General features: G+C 36.2%; 1 pseudogene across 1 annotated transcript in view; it reads right to left on the reverse strand.

Annotated features, from left to right (window-relative positions):
- LOC311077822 (complement C3-like) overlaps nucleotides 1-23,525 on the reverse strand; it is a 515,769-nt pseudogene that overhangs the window by 411,281 nt on the left and 80,963 nt on the right. The window contains exons 33-35 of the transcript XR_014609571.1: nucleotides 22,492-22,582; nucleotides 22,263-22,352; nucleotides 1,606-1,711 (exon numbers count right to left, since the gene is read on the reverse strand). The product of XR_014609571.1 is annotated as a complement C3-like (transcript). The remainder of the gene's footprint in view (nucleotides 1-1,605; nucleotides 1,712-22,262; nucleotides 22,353-22,491; nucleotides 22,583-23,525) is intronic.

The raw sequence follows: 23,525 nt of genomic DNA on the forward strand, positions 1-23,525 counted from the left end.
GCACAAAAACACAGCTCAAGCAGCAAAATAAGAACTAATGTTTTAGCATCAGCATCCCAACTAAAGCAAGCACTGATCTCTATAATGGTAACTTCAAAACAAACATTTTCAATTCAACATCTCAATAACAACGTCTGTAGATGTATGGCAGAAATAAAGTCATACTGGTTAATAATAAGTGTAATAATGTGTAATGGCTGGAAGTCAGTTGTAGTTCTTGTGTTTCTCTATTTTCTGTTCTAACAGCAGTTGTTCATCACTAATGCTCAACAATCACTTACATATTCACTTAAGTATCTCACTGCATCACTGTCTCAATGTTAATTTTACTCTTTGTAGTGTGGATTTCCCTGTGGGGTTGAAAGGGTTAACAGTGTAAGATAAAAAGACACACCCACAAAATGTATTTTAACAGTAATAAACTGTAAGTTATAAAACAGGTATATACTGGCAACACTGTTGCCAGTAGTTTACTCTAAAATCTTGTTTTTTGGGTCACCATTGTGCAGAAGAGTAGAGCCTGTGCTTCAGTCCAGGAGAAGATCTTCTAACATTGATGATATGCTGCATGTTGCTTTATTTAAAAAGCAGTGACTGTGTAGTTGCTGGTCCAGTGAAAATCTCTTTATTTACAATTTTGTTGTGGTTTCAAATAACACTTGTTCGTAATATTATATAACAATTCTTCAGTCATTCATTACTAAGTCAACTGCATTTCTGAGTGCTCCTTTGATTATCTGTTCCATGGTTTTGGCCCTGTTGAATGTTTTTGCCTATAATCTTGAATAACCCCTGAGTTCCTTGTTGTTTGGGGTGGCTCTAAGGAAATGTTGCAGTATGGAAACGCTGTACCACAATGGAAAATGGTCAAAAAAGTAGTTTCTCTATAAAATTATGATGTTCTTTGCTATTTAAATGCATATTTCTTTTGGAAATTGATAGATTTATATACTTGGAACTCAAACCAAACCATGCAAACCAAAAATAAGTAGATCCCTATTATTTAATCCCTACCATTCCCTATCATTTGGCTAACTCATCCACACTCTCATCACATGGAAGAGCTAGCTCTGCACTCTTCCTGTCGCCCTTTCCATAAAATATTGATGTATTCATTTTCTGAACAGAAGAATTCATTTTGTTGACAACTACAGTATACTACAAAAATCACCTTCAAATAAATAAATAACTGCAATCATATTGTTGATGCTACCATCTATAAAAAATCCCAATCAGAAAATACATTACTGCAATTCCACTGTGGTAGAGCGTTGCCATATGGGAACATTGATATTCTCTCAATTTACTGTAAAACTATGTTAGACTAAATTGATTTGTGAATAAAAATATCTAATTAACTTTAGATAGTGCAAAAAAAAAAAAAAAATCCCCCTTGAGAAGAGATGTTTGGAAATGAGGTTAATAGAGCAATTTCTGGAGCAGGTCAACAGTCTTCAGTGTGAGGGACAGTGGAGAAAAGAGTTTTGGAGGAACATTCAAATGTTAATACTTAATGGCACTGAATTAACATGTTAATTTGAGAGCTTCAGTTTAATTGTTTTATAGATAAAAGAAATAGTGTGTGTACATGCAGCAATAGCTCACCTGGTGAGTGATATTCATATATTGTGACGGCAGCAGGTTGAAGCAGACCCACATTAAACATCTTGTGCATTCTGAAGGCAAGTCTTTCTGCCTCTTTATGAGAAACCTAATGAGACAAAAAATTTCAAAGCAAATTTACATGATATTAAATATCAAATTGTACAATGGAAACTGTCCACATTAACATTTGCACAAGTGACAACTAATAGGCCTAACTAAAAACTAATAATGTGGGTCAAAAAAAAAAAAAAAAAATGTGTAGTCAAAATTATTAATTATATTTGCATTTGAATTGTGATTAGTGTTTCTTTCTTGCATTCATTTAACAATGTACATCTGCAATTACACTGCAAAGACAGTATTATATTTTGCATAGCTGATACACAAAATCCCCAATGTTAAATTAACACTCCCCAGTGTACATATGTGTCCACACTACAGGGTGTTAGAATTAACACTGAAGCAGTGTTGAAGTTAATGAGATAATTAAGTGATGATTGGCCATTAGTGGTGACACCTGATGATAACAAGCAGACTCACTGAAGGAAAGAGAAACAAGAACAGAAAAAAGAGAAACACAAGAACTACTGACTTCGAGCCATTATTGCACTTATTATTTTACCAGTTTGACTTTATTTCTGTCATACATCTACACACGGTCTTATTTAGATTTAACAGAAGTTTAGATGGTAATGTTTTATGGAATGTTTCGTTTCATGTCACCGTTATGGTGGTCATTGTTTGCTTTAGTTGGGCTCTTGACCCTTTACTTTTTAACGTTAGTATTTCTCTGGCTGCTTCAACTCTGTGTTTATAAAGCATATGTGACTCTGGATCACAAAACCAGTCTTATGTTGGACGGGTATATTTTTGGCAATAGCCAACAAAACATTGTATGGGTCAAAATTATAGATTTTTCTTTTATGCCAAAAATCATTAGGATATTAAGTAAATATCATGTTTCATGAAGATATTTTGTAAATTTCCCACCTTAAATATATAAAACATTTATTTTTGTAAATGGATGCAGCACAATCGCCAATAGAAATGGACAATTTAAAGGCGATTTTCTCAATATTTCGATTTTTTTGCATCCTCAGATTCCAGATTTTCAATAGTTGTATCTCAGCCAAATATTGTCCTATCCTAACAAACATACATCAATGGAAAGATTATGTATTCAGCTTTCAGATGATGTATAAATCTCAATTTAAAAAAAAAAATAATTACACATAAGACTGGTTTTGTGGTCCAGGGTCACATATGTGTTGTGGCAAGAGAAACTATGACTTTGGCTGTGTTTCCTGAAAGCATCGCAAGCCTAATTTGATCGTATAGACCAGGGAACTTTTGTACATGTATGAAAGAAATAATCGTAAACTGGTTTGTAAACTGGTTTCACACTCAGTATTGCTGGAAGTCAGTTGTAGTTTTTGTGTTTCTCTTTTTTCTGTTCTTGTTTCTCTGTCCTTCAGTGATTCTGCTTATCAGGTGTTCATCAGTTTCTCAATTCACTCACTTCTTTACATTCAAGTGGACTATATTAGTGAACTAATGTAGGGAATAGTGAATGAGGGTATAGGGTGTGATTGGGAAAACAGCCTCTGAGTGTCGATTTTGAGCACTGTTAATTTACAGTATATTCCTGTAGGCTATTTTTATTTTCTACGGTATATTACTGTTTTAATGGAAAATGGTATTATATTGTCAGAATTTTACAGCAAGGGTTAACAGTGTAGCTAATAGTAAATAAACACGAATGAACAATGTTGAAATAAACAGTACAGCTTACCGAAATGTAGCCTATATTCTTCATACATAATATCGATCAATCAATCAAACAAAGGGGTCAATAAAACAGCTGGAGAACAATTATGTCACATAAAATTTACCTCAGGAAAGCCATTTAATGACCATAATATAGGCACGTTAGTTGGCTAGAAAAAAAACTATAGAGAGTATTTTGCTAAATATGTGTACTATATTACATATTTATTATATTTGTACTTATATCATTAAATAAAGTTGTTATTATAATAAAAAACGCATTATATTTAATTTGAGTTATTTTTAACCTTAAATAATACTACCAGCTGATAGGGCTGTCTGTACACAACAAAATCCCCAGTGTTAAATTAACACTCCTCGGTGTACATATAGGTCCATCTACAGAGTGTTAAAAATGAACACTGAAGCAGTGTTGAAGTTAATGAGATAATTAAGTGATTAATTAAGTGATGATTGGCCAATAGTGGTTACACCTAATGTTAATAAGAATCATTGAAGGAAAGTGAAACAAGAACTACAACTGACTTCAAGTCTTTACACATTATTGCACTTATTATTACCAGTTTGACTTTATTTCTGTCATACATCAGTTATTGAGATTCAACAGAAGTTTAGACGGTAATGTTTTATGGAATTTTTTGCATAATGGATTTTCGATCACCATTATGGTGGTTAGTGTTTGCTTTAGTTGGGCTCTTGACCCTTTTCATATTTTATTGTTAGTTTTTCTCTGACTGTTCCAACATTGTGTTTATAAAGCACATTTATTACACCAAGAGAAAACTCACAATATGTTGTGATGTTGACATTATCATCATGTAGAGACATGATTCACTGATGTCATTCAGAGTCTTAATCTTTGACTATATGCTTTATGTCTCAACAATTTTGAAAATTGTGCACAGAAATAGTTTTGTTTAGACACAGACATCAAGAATCAGCATATGAATCTCAACAATGGTGACAATAAACAAACTAGTGACAAACAGATCAACTCTGAACATCACAAAACAAGCTACTAAATTTATAACAAAACAATAGCAAAATAAAAGCAAACAGGAAAAAACAATGAAAATTACAGGACAATTCAGCAACATAATTTATTCATGCTGCAATGGATCATGTGAGCCGGGGATGCGTTTTGATTGGTGGCTCCCATCATGCACTGCAACATTAAGCGTTTGTTTGATTGTCACCATTGTTGAGATTTATATGTAGATTCTTGATGACCGTGTGTGATTTTACAATTTTAGCTTTTTTTAAGCACTGCTGGAATTAACTACTGTAACGCATATGAATAAAACATTTATATAATAAGTTAATAATACTGATTCAGTGAATTAAGACATTACATGATTGTATTTTCATCATCTAAGCATAACCATCATGTCCTGGGCTTCATTTCCCAAAAGCATAGAAAGCCTTACTTGATCGTAGAACAATTGCAACAAATGGTCTGAACAATCAAATTAGGCTTGCGATGCTTTCGGGAAGCACAGCCCAGGGGCCCATTCTTGGTACGTCGCTAACTCAGTTAGCTGGATTTGATTGTTGACGATTTGGCATGATCTTGGATTGTTTGGTTCTTCGAAGCTCATCCTGGACTTGCTGTCATAGAAACAGGTGCGCAATCTTAAACCTGCTCGGGAGCAGGCTTATTTCATGTAAACAGGATTAGATCCCGGCTTCATAAGCGGAGCTGATACGGGAAGCGCGGTAGTGCACTTTCTGAGAGATATATTTTTTTCTTGTGACTCGTGAGATTGTCGTTTACATTATTCATTTGTTGGAAACGCACATTTATTTTCGACTTGTCGGAGTCGGGCTTTAACTACAGCACAAACTGTACCCTAAGATTATTTGCGAGTGGCTCTTTCCTTTACACTATTGGAGATGTGGAGAACTTTATGGAAAGTGCTGTCTGTCGTGTCATTCGGAGTTTACCTGGTGATTTAGGTTTAAAAAACAGTTTTAGGTTGTTTTTTTTGTGGCTTTCCAAGCCACTTAAGACCCAATGTTGTAAAGTAGGTTTTTTTTAAGCAGTTTTATTTTTTTTAGACTTTTTTAGACTTTTTTTATGAAGATCATGCAATCATGACCATGCTGATTACAGTATATATGTCACTCAGGCTTATAGGCTAGACCATAGACTGCCATCAAGGACTCAATGAAGGGGATTATGTGAACAGAAAGGGGGTTCACAATGTAAATGTGCAGCCCAGTTACTATTGTGATTCTTAATATTCCAGATTAATAATATATCAAATAAAAAAAAGGCAGTTGACATGTGAAAGCAAAATGGCCAGGATCTGTGCATGACTCAGAGATTCACATTTATGCACATTATTTGAAAGTGGTAAGGAAAGTTCCACAATTAAATATCAAGCTCACTGTATTACATACACGTATGCTGATCCTAACAGAACTGCATATTTTCATAGGTGATTATGACATGCCTGCAGACAGGTGTTTTATGACCCCATTCCCAAAAACCAGTTACAATGCAGCTCTAGCCAGGACAAGGGCACACAATGAAATGAACTTTGGCTAACTAAAGGGAAGATTTCAGTGTCTGAAAAGTCTGAGGGTTGCACACCTGACAGGGCCTGTGACATTGTTGCATGTGCCATATTACACAACATTACCAACAAAAAAAAAAAAAAAAAAAAAAAAACACTTTTCATTAAATGTTTAATAAAAGACAAATATGCTTAGTTCCTTGAGTTTTATTTCAATTGTTCTTTGTAAAGAAAAGCCAGTGGTCAAGTACCTGCAACAAGAGATATTAGACACATGCCTCATTCAACAAATAAAAAGGAAAAGTTGGCTATACACTGGCCACCTGTAGGCCTATGTCTCCTCTGTCTGTGCAGACTCTTCTGTAGGCCTTTCTGTAGATGTGGAATCCTACAACTTATATTGCAGCCATAAAGCATACAAGTATAAATTAAGTAAAGTTATTTATGCACTTGCAGGTAGGCTAGTTCCTCCATATGACAGTTATCTGAGAGGGTTTATTCACTGTCCAGTGCAATGGAAACAAATGGACATTACAAGGTCTTATACATTCTTTCTTTTGGAAAGTTAGAAAATGTCCACTTACTGCACATATTTCAGCCACTTTCTTGGGAACAGATACAAGTGTTGGTGTATTATGTAAAATTGCACAAAAGAGGAAAACACAATGACATTACAATGAACTACACTTGGGAAACATGTGATCAATAACTCATGGCAAAATATTTTTACATTAACATAAGTTTATCAGTTTTCACTTTCACAAGTCAAAGCAATTCATCATTACTCAAGATTTAACAGTTGAAATGACTTTACAGCCTTAATTTAATGCAGCAAAAATTATTTTACAGTGTAGGCTAGGGCTGGGCGATATATCGCACGATATTGTTATGCGCATCTCATCAGTAAAGCCGGTTCCTTGATTAGTAGTAAATCGCCATCACCTGCTTTCAGATGGAGCGGCATTTACTACAAAGAGCCGTAGTTAACTGACAAACTGAGCCATATCGCATTAATATCGCGGACGTATCGCCAGCGATATTTAATGTGATATGGCTCAGCTTGTCAGTTAACTACGGCTCTTTGTATACAGCAAAAACTCCAGTGTTAAATTAACACTCCTGGGGCCTGTACCATGATGGTAGTTGAACAAACTCGGGGTTACAGGATTAGTTTTGAGTCGACAAAACCAAACCGATGCGATCAGGCTTTATTGGTACCATGACGCAGCTCATCAACTTTCTCTGTCAACTCAGGCTTTGATCCTTAAGCTATGATTACTCCACGCGCGCGTGCACATACCAAAATCACGTTGGCACCATACAACCAATCGCGTTCGATATGGATAGAGCGAGAGCGATATATTTTTCCGCGGAGGGGTAAGAGATAATCATTCAGAATTACCATAAATTTAAATATGTATTTCAAGCTCGAAACAATATGGTCTGCTGCCAAAGAGAATACACTGTTAGCCCTTGCTGTAAAAAAAGGCATAATTCAGACAGTATCATACCATTTTCCATTAAAACAGTAATATACCGTAGAAAACAAAAATAGCCTACAGGAATATACTGCAAATGAACAGTGCTCAAAATCGACACTCAGAGGCTGTTTTCCCAATCACACCCTATACCCTCATTCACTATTCCCTACATTAGTTCACTAATATAGTCAAAAGAAAAAGAAGTGAATGAATTGAGACACTGATGAACACCTGATAAGCAGAATCACTGAAGGACAGAGAAACAAGAACAGAAAAAAGAGAAACACAAAAACTACAATTGACTTCCAGCAACACTGAGTGTGAAACCAGTTTACAAACCAGTTTACGATTATTTCTTTCATACATGTACAAAAGTTCTTGTTGAGAATTAACAGAGATTTAGTTAATAATAACATTTGTTGTCACCATGATGGAGATCAGTATTTGCTTTAGTTGGTCTTGTCTCTTGACTTCTTACCATTCATCTCTCTCTGACTACTGTAACAATGAGTTTATAAAAACACATTTGTTATGGCAAGAAAAAGTTGATCAGGTGTTTTTATTCTTTTGTGATGATGTCACAATCATCTTGGACATGTCTGATTTTCAGATTTTTCCTGTATATATTCATTGAAATTATGGGTATGTCATATTTAGCATAAATCTGTCTATCTACAAAATGAAATCAAAATTTCTGTAATCATGTCTTCTGAAAAATAACAATCATATAGTGCATTCAATTTTATTTTACTCCTGTTTGACTCAGACACACACAGATATCAACAATCAGCATATGAATCTCAACAATGGTGAAAAGTTTCATGTCGCAATGCATGCTGGGTTCCAGGATAATATAAAACTCCCAGCATGCACTGCTGCATGAATAAAAAAATAAATAAAAAAAAATATTGCCACCATTGTTGAGATTAATGTGCTAAATTGTGATATCTCTGTGTTTCTAAAACATAGTGTAGCTCTGTTTTTTTTTTGGTTTATGCATGATGTGTTAAAAAAAATGAGTCATAGCAATTTATTGCTGTAGTTTCACAGTAGTGCTAATGTAACGCTTTTGATCGAGGATAAAACTCTGAATGAATAAGAAATAATTCCTTAGTGAATGAACAGGCAATATGATGAATTTGTCACCATAAGCATTACAACCACAATCATTCATAAACTGTGTGTGCACACAAGTGTGACTTGCAAAAACACAGTAGCACAGTAGCAAAAGAAAAATGAATATTTTAGCATCTGCATCCCTACTAAAGCAAGCACTGATCTCTATAATGGTAACTTCAAAACAAACATTTTCAATTAAACATCTTAATAACAACTAGATGTATGACAGAAATAAAGTCATACTGGTTAATAATAAGTGTAATAATGTGTAATGGCTGGAAGTCAGTCGTAGTTATTGTGTTTCTCTATTTTCTCTTCTTGTGTTTCTCTTTTCTTCAGTGATTCTGCTTGTTAACAGCAGGTGTTCATCACTAATGCTCAACAATCACTTACATATTCCCTTAATTATCTCACTGCAACATTGTCTCAATGTTACTTTTACTCTTTGTAGTGTGGATTTTCCTGTGGGGTTGAAAGGGTTAACAGTGTAAGATAAAAAGACACACCCACAAAATGTATTTTAACAGTAATAAACTGTAAGTTATAAAACAGGTTTATACTGGCAACACTGTTGCCAGTAGTTTACTGTAAAATTATTTTTTTGGGTCACCATTGTGCAGAAGAGTAGAGCCTGTGCTTCAGTCCAGGAGAAGATCTACAAACATTGATGATATGCTGCATGTTGCTTTATTTAACAGACAGTGACTGTGTAGTTGCTGGTCCAGTGGAAATCTTTTATGTGCAATAGTTTTTTAGTGGTCTCAAATGAAAGAAGTTCACAGTAATACTTTGCTCACATTATTAATGCATTATAAATTTTAGTTAATACATTTAAATGACAGTTGGTCAATTTAAGGCAGTCGGTTTCTGCAAGTGTAATTAGTTAACTTGAATTAGAATTTAGTGCATTTTTACAGAAACAAACTAGATTACAGTAAAGAACTGTACAATTAACAGTATTTTACTGGCAACAGTGTTGCCAGTATTTTACTGTAAAAAAACCCGGTAAGGTCTAACAGTGTATAAGACTGTTGGAGAAAGATCGCTGATTGCGTTAATATGTAAGTTAAACAAATAGCCTACGTTGTATATGCTATTCATGTAAAATTATGTATATATTTTAGCCTATTTTTATAATATATAAAAAATGTGCATGTATATACTAAGAAAGATTCATATTCATTGATTTTTAGATGCAACCCCAACTCCAAACGTTCTTGACAGCAGATAAAGACAAAATATAAAAATATAATTCAAAAGGGTGAGTATTTATTACCACAACCTTTTATTATTTCTGTGAACATTTTATCACAAACACTTGTTTGCAGCAAACATAAATAAAGAGTTAAATTCAGAAAACCGGTGGAGGGCCACTCTTCCAGAATACACTGGCGGAGGAGTTGGCTCTGAGTAGCAATGAGGGACGGCCGATTATGGATGTGATTACAGGTGCTGTACAATCTGACCCTGGTGCTGGCTCCTCTAAGCAAGTAACAGTGGGTACGTGTGCAATACATTACTACACTGAAAAAAATGATTCTGACCCCTTGTAAATGTTACATGTTTTTATCTGGTTAATTTCACTGATTATAATGTGTTATTTAATCCTACTTATTTTTTATTATTAATTTTCAAATTCACTGCTCTTGTTTAAAACAAGTTAATTTCATTCAATTAAAAGTAATTAGAAAAAAATAAGTTTAATTTAATTTCCATATACACTGTCAAATGAATACGCTAATCTACTCAATAAAATTGTGCAGATTACAAGCAATATTATTAATTAAATTTAACACATTAGAATTGAGTAATAATTAATAAAATTAATTCCTTAAAAGTTAACCATTTAACAATTTTTAAACAAAAATATCTGAATAACAGACAGACGTCAAAGATGGATTAAGAACTATTTATTTTGTATTGCCAACATTGAAGACACCTGATGTTAACAAGCAGAATCACTGAAGGAGAAAACTGTAATGTTACAACCGTAATTTTAAGTTACCATCATGGGGATCAGTGTGTGTTTTAGTTGGGCTCTTTACCCTGAAACCATTAACTTTAGATTTTGTTTGGCTGCTGTACCTGAGTTATAACAGCCTATGAACAAAGAGAAAAGGTGATCTGATGGTGTTGGTTGTGTTTTAACAATCATTATTTCACAGTCATTTGACCTAAAACACTGAAACCGATCACCTCTGAACATAAGCTCATTATTTATTCATGCAGCAATGCATGATGGGAGCCATGAATGAGTTTTGATTGGTGGCACCCAGAATGCACTGCAACATGCTTTATAATTGTCACCATTGTTGAGATTCACAGGCTGATTCTTGAAAAAATTTAGTAAATTCAACTTAAAATAGTTTAGCTAAAATTATGAATATTATTAATCTGAAATTACTTATAAAATATAAGTACAACCAATTTACAAAATATAAGTACACTCAACTTAAAAAATATATCTGGATTTAGATAAATTTATTTCGTGCAACCCCTTGACGTAAAAAAATTAAGTAAATTCAACATAACATTTTTTTCAGTGTACTTTTTTAAGTTTTAAATATGGCTGACTGTATGTTCTGCAGTAGAGGGAAATACAGTGTCCCTGTTGAAGCCAGCACACATACACACAGTCTCCCACACAGAGGTCAGTATGCAGCAGACAGAACACCAAACATAACCTGCTTTACAACAGTTATGCTTTACATTGGCCTATTTTTATTTATTAGGGTGGAGGAAATGAAGACACTCTGTGTGTGTGTTCTCAGACAGTTGCTGATGTGAATGCACTGGGCTTTTTATTATGGCAAAAATTTGAATGTGTGGCTAAAAAAGGGACTGGCCCTTACACATCTCTTTTATTGTAGGATTTTTCACAACCTGCCCCAGAAACTGCCCACATAGCAACATTGTGTCGGCCCAGATCCGGCCCACATCTGGCACACGTGGAAAGATGATCTGGCCCACATGCAGCATGGATCTACGGCACTTGAGTGGCCCACTCCTGTTTGCCAGATCTGGGCCACAAGCAGGCCATAGCAATGCCACATGTCAGCCAAGAGCAAAGAAATAAACCAGAACTGGACCTTATCTGAGCCACAAAGTCTGTGTATATTAAATATGAAGTCATCTCAGCCTTAATAAGTTAACAAAAAGAATCACTGAAAGAAAGAAGAGAACAGAAAAAGAGACGAGCAGAAACACAAGAACTACAACTGACTTCAGCCACAGCCTTAGAGGAAATCAACTGAAGAGAAAAGAAGACATTAAATCTGTGAAGATCTCAGCAGAGGAGGATTAAACAACTCCACAAACAGCATTACCAGCTTCACTTATTACTAACCAGACTGACTTTATTTCTGTCAGACGTCTACAGAAGTTTTTATTGAGAATTAACAGAGGTTTAACTCTAATGTGTTTCATTTGAAGTCACCATAACAGTGAATAGTGTTTCCATTAGTTGGGCTCTTAACTCTTATTATATCTTTTGTCTTCTTTGGCCACTGTGACAGTGTGTTTGTCAAACACATTTGCAGCAGCAAAGAAAGCTAAAGTGAAATGAGATCAGGTGATGATGGTTACCTGTTGATGGTTTTATAATCATCATGAAATAACCTTGATGTCCAACCTTTCACTGATGTCTTTGAAATCTAACAATTGTTTTGTTCCATTAATATATTCTCATCACAAACCCTGTGTTACTGCAGCGTGAGATTTAGCAATATTATAACAATCAGTTAGAAGATTTTAACAAACATGAGCACGAAAAATGAAGCAATGGTGACACACAGAGATATGAGAAATCAGCACATGAATCTCAACAATGGTGACAATATTTTTTTTTTAAATAAACAGAATAATTCAGAACATCACTGAAAAGCTACTAAATGTCACAACAAAAACAACAGCAAAAAAATAAAAGCAAATATTTAGAATCAAACAAAATTATAGGACAATTCAGCTGCATAATTTATTCATGCTGCAATGCATGCTGGGAGTTTTGTACTATGATGGTACCCAGCATGCATTGCAGCAAGGTACTTTTGATTGTCACCATTGTTGAGATTCATACGTTGATTATTGATGTCTGTGTTTGTCATCGAACAGTAATGTTTCATGCTCATGTTTGTTAAAGTCTGCTAACTGATTGTAATAATATTGCTGTACCTCACGCTGCAGATGTTACATATGTATGCAGATGTACGTAATGTCAATATATTAGTTGAACAACATAATTTTTAGATTTCAAAAACATCAGTGAAACAGGTTATATCATGATGATTATAAAACCATCAACAGGTAACCATCATCACCTGATCTCATTTCACTTTGGCTTTCTTTGCTGCTGCAAATGTGTTTGATAAACACACTGTCACAGTGGCCATAGAAGACAAAAGATATAAGAAGAGTTAAGAGCCCAACTAATGGAAGCACTCATCACTGTTATGGTGACTTCAAATGAAACACATTAGAGTTAAACTCTGTTAATTCTCAATAAAACTTCTGTAGACGTCTGACAGAAATAAAGTCAGTCTGGTCAGTAATAAGTGAAGCTGGTAATGCTGTTTGTGGAGTTGTTTAATCCTCCTCTGCTGAGATCTTCACAGATTTAATGTCTTCTTTTCTCTTCAGTTGATTTCCTCTAAGGCTGTGTCTGAAGTCAGTTATAGATCTTGTGTTTCTGCTCGTCTCTTTTTCTGTTCTCTTCTTTCCTTCAGTGATTCTGCTTGTTAACAGGCTTATTAAGGCTGAGATGACTTCATATTTAATATACACAGACTTTGTGGCTCAGATAAGGTCCAGTTCTGGTTTATTTCTTTGCTCTTGGCTGACATGTGGCATTGCTATGGCCTGCTTGTGGCCCAGATCTGGCAAACAGGAGTGGGCCACTCAAGTGCCGTAGATCCACGCTGCATGTGGGCCAGATCATCTTTCCACGTGTGCCAGATGTGGGCCGGATCTGGGCCGACACAATGTTGCTATGTGGGTGAGGCCTCTACCTCAATGGGCTTCAGAAGAAATGTGTAAGGATTTAAAACCCTTGCCATAAATTACAGTCAGTCCTGTGTTTGTAGGAAGTCAAGGAACTTTTTGTGATTTGATTAGCCTCCAGAAAACTTGTAAAGATCATGTTTGTGGTGGAATTATGTTTCAGGAGGAAACAGACTCAGTCAAGGCCCTGTACAAAAGGAGTCTTGAACTAGACTGCACACTAAAGGAGTTTTAAACTAGACTGCACACTAAGTCTCAAACTAGACTGCACACTAAAGTAGTCTCAAACTAGACCGCACACTAAAGTAGTCTCAAACTAGACCGCACACTAAAGGAGCTGGACTGTGAGCTGAGGAGGCTCCAAAAAAAAAAAAAAAAATTGGAGATCAAACAGCTGGATAAAACTGACCTCAGTATGTGAACTTATTTAACCAAGTAACACTTTAGTATGAATATTTATTAATGCAACTTTCTCTTGCTCTCTTTCACCCTCCCATCCCACAAAACCAATAAAACAGTTTGAGGCCTATCTGCAGTTTCAATGTGCTTTTATTAAGTGTAATATTGTGGTGATTGCATCTACTCTGCACCAGCTGGATGGTCAAGTGTGATCGGGTCAGTTTCATCGGGGAGAAGCTGGTTTTGTGGTGGTTCTCACTCTGTTCTCTGTCAGAATGGCACATGCAGCCACTATCTGTGATGCCCGCTCTGGTGACTCTTAAGCACTGAACACAGTTGAAACGTGCCGTTAGGATGCCAAAGGTCATCTCTATCTTCACTCTGGTTTTACTGAGGGCCACATTGAAGCGGTGCTGTGGCCCTGTCTGAGGGTCATGATAGGGGGTTATTGTGTATAGGTTTTTCTGTCCTAATTCAAATTTACAGTGTTTTGTACTGTACCAAATTTAACTTTCTTTCCTCAAAGTGCTGACACAACACAGACTCACGGAAAATTCCTGGTCATGCACTGGAGCCAGGCCATTTGGCATCCAAACTTGTGATCATACGTTCATGACCACAAGTCGTCTGCAGATGAAATGTTTAGTAGATCATTGTTATATCTGTTAATGTTACTATTAATTCATCTCACAGAAAATAATCATCTCACATGTAGGCCTACTTGAACATTAAGGCTGCAGCTGAAAGGACTTCCTATTAACATAATGTGCCTTATGTTCTCCTAGAGCAGTGGAGATTGCAACATGTGTGCAGTCTATTGCTCCAATAACTCTAGGGAATCCTATCATAAGATTAGGCCTACCAGAATAATAATAAAAAAGATTTAAAATAATTCTTAACATGTACTGTATTGTATAGTATACATTTTTGAAATTTGCTTTTTGAAAGAAAAAAAATGTGTTCATGTGATGTCGCCCTATCAATATATCTTACCGGCAATTTTATAAAAGCCCTCTTTTATGGACATGGTCGATAAATGTCCGGGGAACTCTATGAAACTATTAATGCACTCCTGCAGAGCAAAGACCACCTTGTGAAAAAACGCAACGCAATACCATTTGCGGTACAGTAAGTGCATGACGTGTCGTTCGTGCAGTTCGACGTGTCAAATTCTTTATGTGCGGCCCAAGAAGTGTGCAAAAATAAGATATTCCTTCTGCGGAAAATCTGTATCTTTCAAACAAAACTCTTGAAACTCTTTCTCTACGAAGTGCTCGTCTAACAATTTGCGCTGAGATGTCCACAGGGTTTGGAAGAAAAGGTGAAGACATTTTTTTTTTTTTTTTTTTTTGCTTATGAACAATCAAATAACAAATAAGGAAAAAATTTAAAAGGTGAAGACATTGCAACAGACACTGGGAATTAGTTACGTCACCTATATGTTTCTTTGCTCTCAGCTGATTGGTCAAACTTCAGTCTGAGATCTTGAATCCAGAACATAGCCTGCCCCGGAGCAGGTTAGCCGTGCAGCGTAAGATACCATGGCAACGAACACCGATTAAAGCCGAACTACTTTCATAGTACCTAAAACCCAGGGTTGGCGGAAACTAAACTGAAACATAGCTGGCTAGCCACCTAAACCGGCTTCATGGTACAGGCCCCTGGGAGTGTATGAGTCCACACTCAAGAGTGTTTAAGTTAATGAGATAATTAAGTGATTAATTTAGTGATGATTGAACATTATTGAAGACACCTGATGTTAACAAGCAGAATCACTGAAGGAGAAAATCTCAAATTGTAAGCCACCGTTATGACGATCAATGGTTGCTTTAGTTGGACTCTTGACCCATATATTATTAACTTTAGATTTTGTTTGTCTGAGGTATCTGAGTTATAACTGCCAGTTGAACAAAGAAAAAAAAGTGATCTGATGGTGTTGGTTATATTATGACAATCATCATTTGAACTTGATCACTGAACTCATTAAAATCCTTCTTTCTGACTTTGATTTATGTTGTTGGTTACAGCATAACTGTGAATCTGCATAAATGCCCAGAATTTTTTATATAATATAAAGGATTTCTTAAAAGTTGTTTAAAAAAAACTCATTCTTTTAGGCACACACAGATGTCAAGATTCAGTCTATGCATCTCAACAATGGTGAGGAGCAGAATATTAAATTAGGAAAAGTAAATTACAAAGACAATTCAGATCATAATTTATTCATACCGCAATGCATGATGGGAGCCATTATTGAGTTGTGATTGGTGGCAGCCACTGCAACATGCTTTATTATTGTCACCATTGTTGAGATTCACAGGCTGATTATTGATGTCTGTGTTTTAAATGAATTTATCCGAATGTCTTTTGATCAGAACAATGTTTATTAAATATTTTGAATTATACGTAAAATACTGATAATCATAGGCTGAAAAATCACAAAACTGCTGCTAACAAGTTAAACCAAACTATCTCAATAAGTTTCCTTTTTCAGATCACAGCATGATTATGTCAAAACATAACCAACACTATATGACAAAATTTTACTTTGTTCATTTAACTGTTATAAATCAATAACAGCAGACAAACAACAGTAAATATTAAATTAAACATATAATGGTCTAGAGCCCAACTAAAGCAAACACCCATCACCTTAATGGTAACTTACAATTTGTGATTTTCTCCTTCAGTGATTCTGCTTGTTAACATCAGGTGTCTTCAATAATGCTCAATCATCACTAAATTAATCACTTAATTATCTCATCAGCCCTAAATGCCGCTCCATCTGAAAGCAGGTGATGGCGATTTACTACTAATCAAGGAACCGGCTTTACTGACGAGATGCGCATAACAATATCGCGATTTAAATCTCCCAGCCCTGGTGTAGGCTACTAAGATCTTTTATCTTTTTTTCTCAGCCTTTTTCTTGGTTGCTTTTATAAACAGACAACCATTTATTTAACAGTGTCTTTTATAGAAGAGAAGAGACTATAATATAACTAAAAATTACCATTATGTAGAATATTTTTGTTCTTCACTTTTATTTGTTCCCATGTTCTAGTGTGGTGACTCTGACATTACAATGAACAAAGTAATTATGCAATTATTAAAATACAAATAAGGCTAATAAGTGATAAAAACATCTAACATGGCCACTTCTAACGGATTTAAATTGTCTGCTACTTTTTGCCAGCCCTCTCTCCTGGCTTTTGCAGACTTTGAGGTGTTCCCTGGCGTTTTGATTAAACATTAAAATTCCGAATAAACTTCGACTATCTTGCTCTGCTGAGGAGAAAAACTGAGCGCGTTCTTTGGCCACGCTGAACAGCCAATAGCAGCGTTGCTGATCAATGTTTCTACTATCGATACATATCCCCTTTTAACCAGCGCATGAACGCGCAGTTATCTCAGATAACTCAATCCAGCGATACTAATCATAAACAACAGGTGTGTTCGAAGAACCCAATTAGCCGGATCATGATTAGCACGATGATATCATCTTGGATGTGTAATTTGATCTCGGATGTAATAAGCAACGTACGAAGAACGAGCCCCTGGCCATAGTTTCTCTTGCCACAATAAATGTGCTTTGTAAACACAGAGATGGAGCAGCCAGAGAAAAATTAATGTTAAAAAGGAAAGGGTCAAGAGCCCAACTAAAGCAAACACTGATGAAACATTCCATAAAACATTACCGTTCTTATTTAGATTTAACAGACGTTTTGTTAAATCTAAATAAGAACGTGTGTAGATGTATGACAGAAATAAAGTCAAACTGGTAATATTAAGTGCAATAATGTGTAATGGCTCGAAGTCAGTAGTTCTTGTGTTTCTCTTTTTTCTGTTCTTGTTGTTTCTCTTTCCTTCAATGATTCTTATTAACATTAGGTGTAACCACTATTGGCCAATCATCACTTAATTAATCACTTAAAGCCACACTAAGTAGAAATTGTGTTTTTGTCAAACAGCGACCCCTAGAGTCGCTGTGGAATACTTGTACTGTCGTAAATATATTATATTATAATGTTTTTACATGATTGCAGCTAAATCACAAGTAAATAGTCTCTAGGCCTACTGTATAATTTAATTTGTGTTGCTTTTATTGGAATGTAAACATTACAAAATGCCAGATAACATCAATGAAGTTAAATGTACGTCGCATTATTCATAACATTGGCCGTTATGATGTCATTAGATATGATTATTGCAATGTATCATAATAGTTTGCAAATTGTGCTCGTTTACACTATTTACAACCTCTACGTCCTGATAATTATGTGAGATATTGAAAGCTGTTTTCATGATAATCGCAGGAATCAACGTCAACAGCGTCGTCTGATATCCCTCGGGACTACGTGATAAATACACCTCACAACACCTGAGTTCAGCTGGCAAACTAATTTGTGAGGCATAGCTATCTGATTTATCAAAACAATTCCATTTACACCTGGTCACATAAATGTATTTTTGCGAAACGGATTTAAATTCGATCTTCAATTCTCGCGCTATTTAATGGAGTGCACGTCACCGAAAGCAACAGATATGAGCTGCATTTTATAGATCATCAGCTAAAATTTGAAGACCGCAATAAGAGAGAGCAGTAACAGCCCTGGTAAGATCATTTCGTTTCTTTACTTTTAATGATGAAGATTGTGTGTTAAGCGTCTGCGACTTACTTTCACTTTGATTTGCGATAGTTTGCACGTTGGCTTGATGCAGTTGCTCATCTGCGGTGATGCGTGTTCCAGCGCGCGTCGTCATATCTGGATATAACATATAGCCTATAACACGCTCTCACACGTTTTTTTGTTTTTGTTTTTTTTTTAGCATTTTTGGGAGGAGTACAATTTACATATGTGGTTTCAACAACCATATGCATTTACACTTGTCCAGTTTCGTCTGGAATGCGTCTCAGATCTCCTCCTGAAGTGGTTTGAGGGATCAGATTCAAATCCGTCTCAAATGCATTTCGGAGGGCATTTAAACCTGGACTTTTCACGATCGGATAGCTATCCGATCTGAGAAAACGCATGAAGTGGCCAGGTGTAAACAGCCCCCATGACAAACGCACGAAAGCCGAAAACAAACGCTGGTTGGCCTCTCACGTCCAAATTTGACGAAGTGGTGGGGGAAGTGACGTATGCCGTAAAGCAGTCGAATTTTGTAGTTCTTTTTGTGCTCTGGTTACTACCCGAACCCCGAAGTTACATAGTGCCAGTAAAAGCGATACAGACCCTGTCAGGCTATGGCAGACGTGTCATTCAACCTATTGTAAGTCGATGTACCATCACAAGGATCTTGGAAATATATTATGAAGGTTGAAAAGTTACATAGTGTTGCTTTAATTTGCTCATTAACTTCAACACTGCTTCAGTGTTAATTTTTAACACTCTGTAGATGGACCTATATGTACACCGAGGAGTGTTAGGCTACGTTTACACGTGGATGGCTATTTTCATAAACGGACATTTCACCCCTCTTCGTTTTCAAAAATAACATTGTGCACACGAACCTGTGTATATGCTGTCAAGAGCATGCCAAACCTGTAGGTGGCAGTGTAACGAGAAGCTCAAGCCCACCTTAGCCAATCAGAATCCCGAAAATAGTCACATTCTGTGACGTCGCTGCCTAAAACTCCGTTTTTCTCAGTTTACATGCAAACGGGCAAACGAAGATTTTCAAAATCTCCACTCTGGGCGGAGTTTTTAGAAAGAATCGGTTTCATTGGCGAATCCTCCGTTTGCGTGTAAACGAAGGGCGCAAACGAAGAGAAATGTTTTTCAAAATAACCATGTACGTGTAAACCTTAATTTAACACTGAGGAGTTTGCTGTGTATGTAGCCTATGTATTTTTTTTTCTTGAGAAAAATGAACGCCTATCTTGTGTACCTAATATTTATCCAAATGAGTCAATATTAAATCAAATCACAAAAATTGAATTGAAATCGTGAAATTTGTTTCAAGAAATTTGTAAAAAAAAACAAAAAAAAAACGTAGCTTACCAGAAATTGTACCATATAAACATTGTAACATGTTGTCACTAAACCTAATAAAATTCAGTTTAGTTACTAAAATGTTTTGACAATCACAATACACTTATTGTGATGCAAGTTTTTTTTGCAAACCACACACATACACACAAGCCAAGCGTTTTTTGTCTATAAAACGCCGATAGCAGGCCGGGTGAAACCCGTAGTTGTTGGGACATCAGAGACCGGTTTATCCAGGAGGGCAACATGTTTATTAGCAATAGCTAGCTCCGTAGTGTCCGACGTTTTGAGCCATTCCTACGCACATTGCTTGATTTTTTCCCATCGGACTTCCCACCATCTTTTCCGACATGAAGAATACACTTTACGGGTGTTAAACGAGCTTGATCGCCGCTATCAGATGAAGATGCGTTGCTTACGTCCTCCTCCATGTTTACATGTGCGTAGTGATATTGGCTTGATTTCGGCTCTGACCTACTTACATTTTCGATGCTGATTGGTTGAAAATCTAGCTCAACAGTTTTATATGTCTCAATATGCAGTCAATATAGTGCGCCAATAAATTACACTTTTCTCATTAACTGCAGGATAATGCGTGGGGAACTTTTTGCTTGGATACCTTTTATTAACGTTGAACATATTGAGCAAAAGAAAAACTAGTGCCCCGTTTGTCAGAACGAAACTGAACGATACAGCTCACGTACAGCGGCCTGTAAGTGCAACAATGTGTAATGACTCGAAGTCAGTTGTAGTTCTTGTGTTTCTCTTTTTTCTGTTATTGTTTTTTCTCTTTCTGTCAATGATTCTGCTTATTAACATCAGGTGTCACCACTAATGGCCAATCATTACTTAATTAATCACTTAATTATCTCATTAACTTCAACACTGCTTCAGTAGCCGCGTTTCCACTCTCGGGCCAGTGCGAGCCAGGGCTTTAAATGGGCCGTGCCGGGCTAATAGCCTCGGGCTAATAGCACCGGGCCTGCGTTTCCACTGTCGGGCCAGAAGCTCCACAGCGCTTCACTAAAACACGCCCGTAACACACCTCTCTGGAACAACGTCACACTAACCCATCATTTCACCAACAAATGGAAGTTTTATCAGAAAACTAATCAGAAATCACTGGAAACAGCGTTGAAAACAAATATGATAAAAGCGGCTGTTTGCTGGCATTTTTGTTGTTTACTTGAATATTTAAAACCCAAGCATCAATGTTTTACCACAGGTTTACAATAAAAAGTGATAAATTGATCATAATTAATTTATGTCAAAATTGCACATTAGTCACTCAGAAATAAATTACCGTTAGGTCTATTTCACAAAAGAAAGACGACACACTTACTTCTTCAGTCGCGTCTGTTTCTGTTTATCTGGTAGTTACAGGACATATTTACATCACATTTAGAAAGAATGATAATTTCTACAAATATATGCCACCAAAAATATGACCTGAGGAGCTTTAGCACTCTCTCGACTCCCATACAGATATTTTCAGTCAGAGAAACAGAGGAAGCTCCTCTATTTTATGATAGTCCGGTATAAAGAGACGAGATGTAGGCTACTGACAGATAAAATAAAAACATGACTGTGATAGCCTTTATGATTGATCTGGTTTCTTCAAGCGTTCACTATGTTTTTTTACTATGCGTATCTTCAAGCGTTTACTATGGTAATGGTTAGCGCGCATAGTCTTTTGCATCACAAACAGAAGGCATTCAAAAATGAACGCGAGTTAAATTATTTTAAAAGTCTTTAATGCGGACAGAATCATCCGGCGCTGGCATCTCCCGACAGTAAACTCTGCCTCTGTTGGTAACCACTCCTGTAGCCCGAGCTGGCCCACTTTGGCCCAAGGTATTCGACGGGCCAGAAATCCTGGCCGTTGGCCCTGAGTAAGCCCCGGTCAAGCCCCGGAAGTGACAGTGGAAACGCGACTGGCCCTGGCACGCACTAGCACGGCCCGGCCCGGCCCTGGCCCGACAGTGGAAACGCGGCTAGTGTTAATTTTAACATCCTGTAGTGTGGACACATATGTACACTGAGGAGTGTTAATTTAACACCGGGGATTTTGCTGTGTAGAAAAAATATACATGTATATATTATAATTTAGATCTATATATTCAATTTGCACTTTCTCTTCTGCTTAAAGTATCATGTGAAATATGATTCTGATAAGCAGTCTGTAATGTACCAAAGTTGAACCACATGGCATTACAGTTAATGAGCATCTTGGAACATCTGTCAGCCAATCCGAATCAAGAATTCAACAATACTGTGATATTAAGCAAAACACATGGTTTCCTTATTAAAAGAAAAAAAAAAATCTGTTTTTGACATCATCGGGCAACAGAAGTTGTTTGAAATACCTTATCTAAGTAGAGGATGAGGGATCCTCGCTCTGACAGCACTTTATTCTTTTCATATTTCTGAATGTATCTCTCCTTCCCCGTGGACAACTGAGGGCAAGAAAATGAGAAAAAAAGCTCAATGCATCACATGATGACCAACATGTTTTATGGCCTATCTGCAGATGTGTGGATTCCTCTTCTAAATACCAAAGTGAGGCATCACTGCATCAGTTTATCATCATAATACCTCTTTAAGATCATTTTCTTCAACATCAAATCCCATCGCTATGCCAATGTCCAGAATAGTCATAGTGGCATCAGTTTTATCATTTTTGTAGCTGTAAAGATGGAGATAAAGAGCAGATTTTATTAACAGGTTTCGTAAGTCTTCAGTTTTCCTCCATCAACTGATTCTTTGTTTAAGGCTGCTTTCACACTAGAGCTTTACATGCAAACCTCACAGCAAAATCCCCAGTGTTAAATTAACACTCCTCAGTGTACATATGTGTCCACACTACAGAGTGTTAAAATTAACACTGAAGCAGTGTTGAAGTTAATGAGATAATTAAGTGATTAATTAAGTGATGATTGGCCATTAGTGGTGACACCTGATGATAACAAGCAGACTCACTGAAGGAAAGAGAAACAAGAACAGAAAAAAGAGAAACACAAGAACTACTGACTTCGAGCCATTATTGCACTTATTATTTTACCAGTTTGACTTTATTTCTGTCATACATCTACACACGGTCTTATTTAGATTTAACAGAAGTTTAGATGGTAATGTTTTATGGAATGTTTCGTTTCATGTCACCATTATGGTGGTCAGTGTTTGCTTTAGTTGGGCTCTTGACCCTTTCTTTTTTAACATTAGTATTTCTCTGGCTGCTTCAACTCTGTGTTTATAAAGCATATGTGTTGTAGCAAGAGAAACTATGATTTGGGCTGTGTTTCCTGAAAGCATCGCAAGCCTAATTTGATCGTTTAGACCATGTGTTGCAGTTGGTCTGAGATCAAGTTAGGCTTAAGATGCTTTAGGGAAATGCAGCCCTGGTTATGTTTTAATGATGAAATTATTCACTGATCTCACCCATCATTATAAACTGATTATCCAAATGTTTTATTAATTTTTCACTACAGTACTTACCTCCAACAATGTTTTAGAAATCTGAAGGTTTTAAAATCCCACACAGACATCAAGAATCTACATATGAATCTCAACAATGGTGACAATCAAACAAATGCTTAATGTTGCAATGCATGATGGGAGCCACCAATCAG

The sequence above is a fragment of the Abramis brama genome (genome assembly GCF_963993115.1).
Source record: "Abramis brama genome assembly, chromosome: 2".
NCBI classification, from domain to species: Eukaryota; Metazoa; Chordata; class Actinopteri; order Cypriniformes; family Leuciscidae; genus Abramis; species Abramis brama.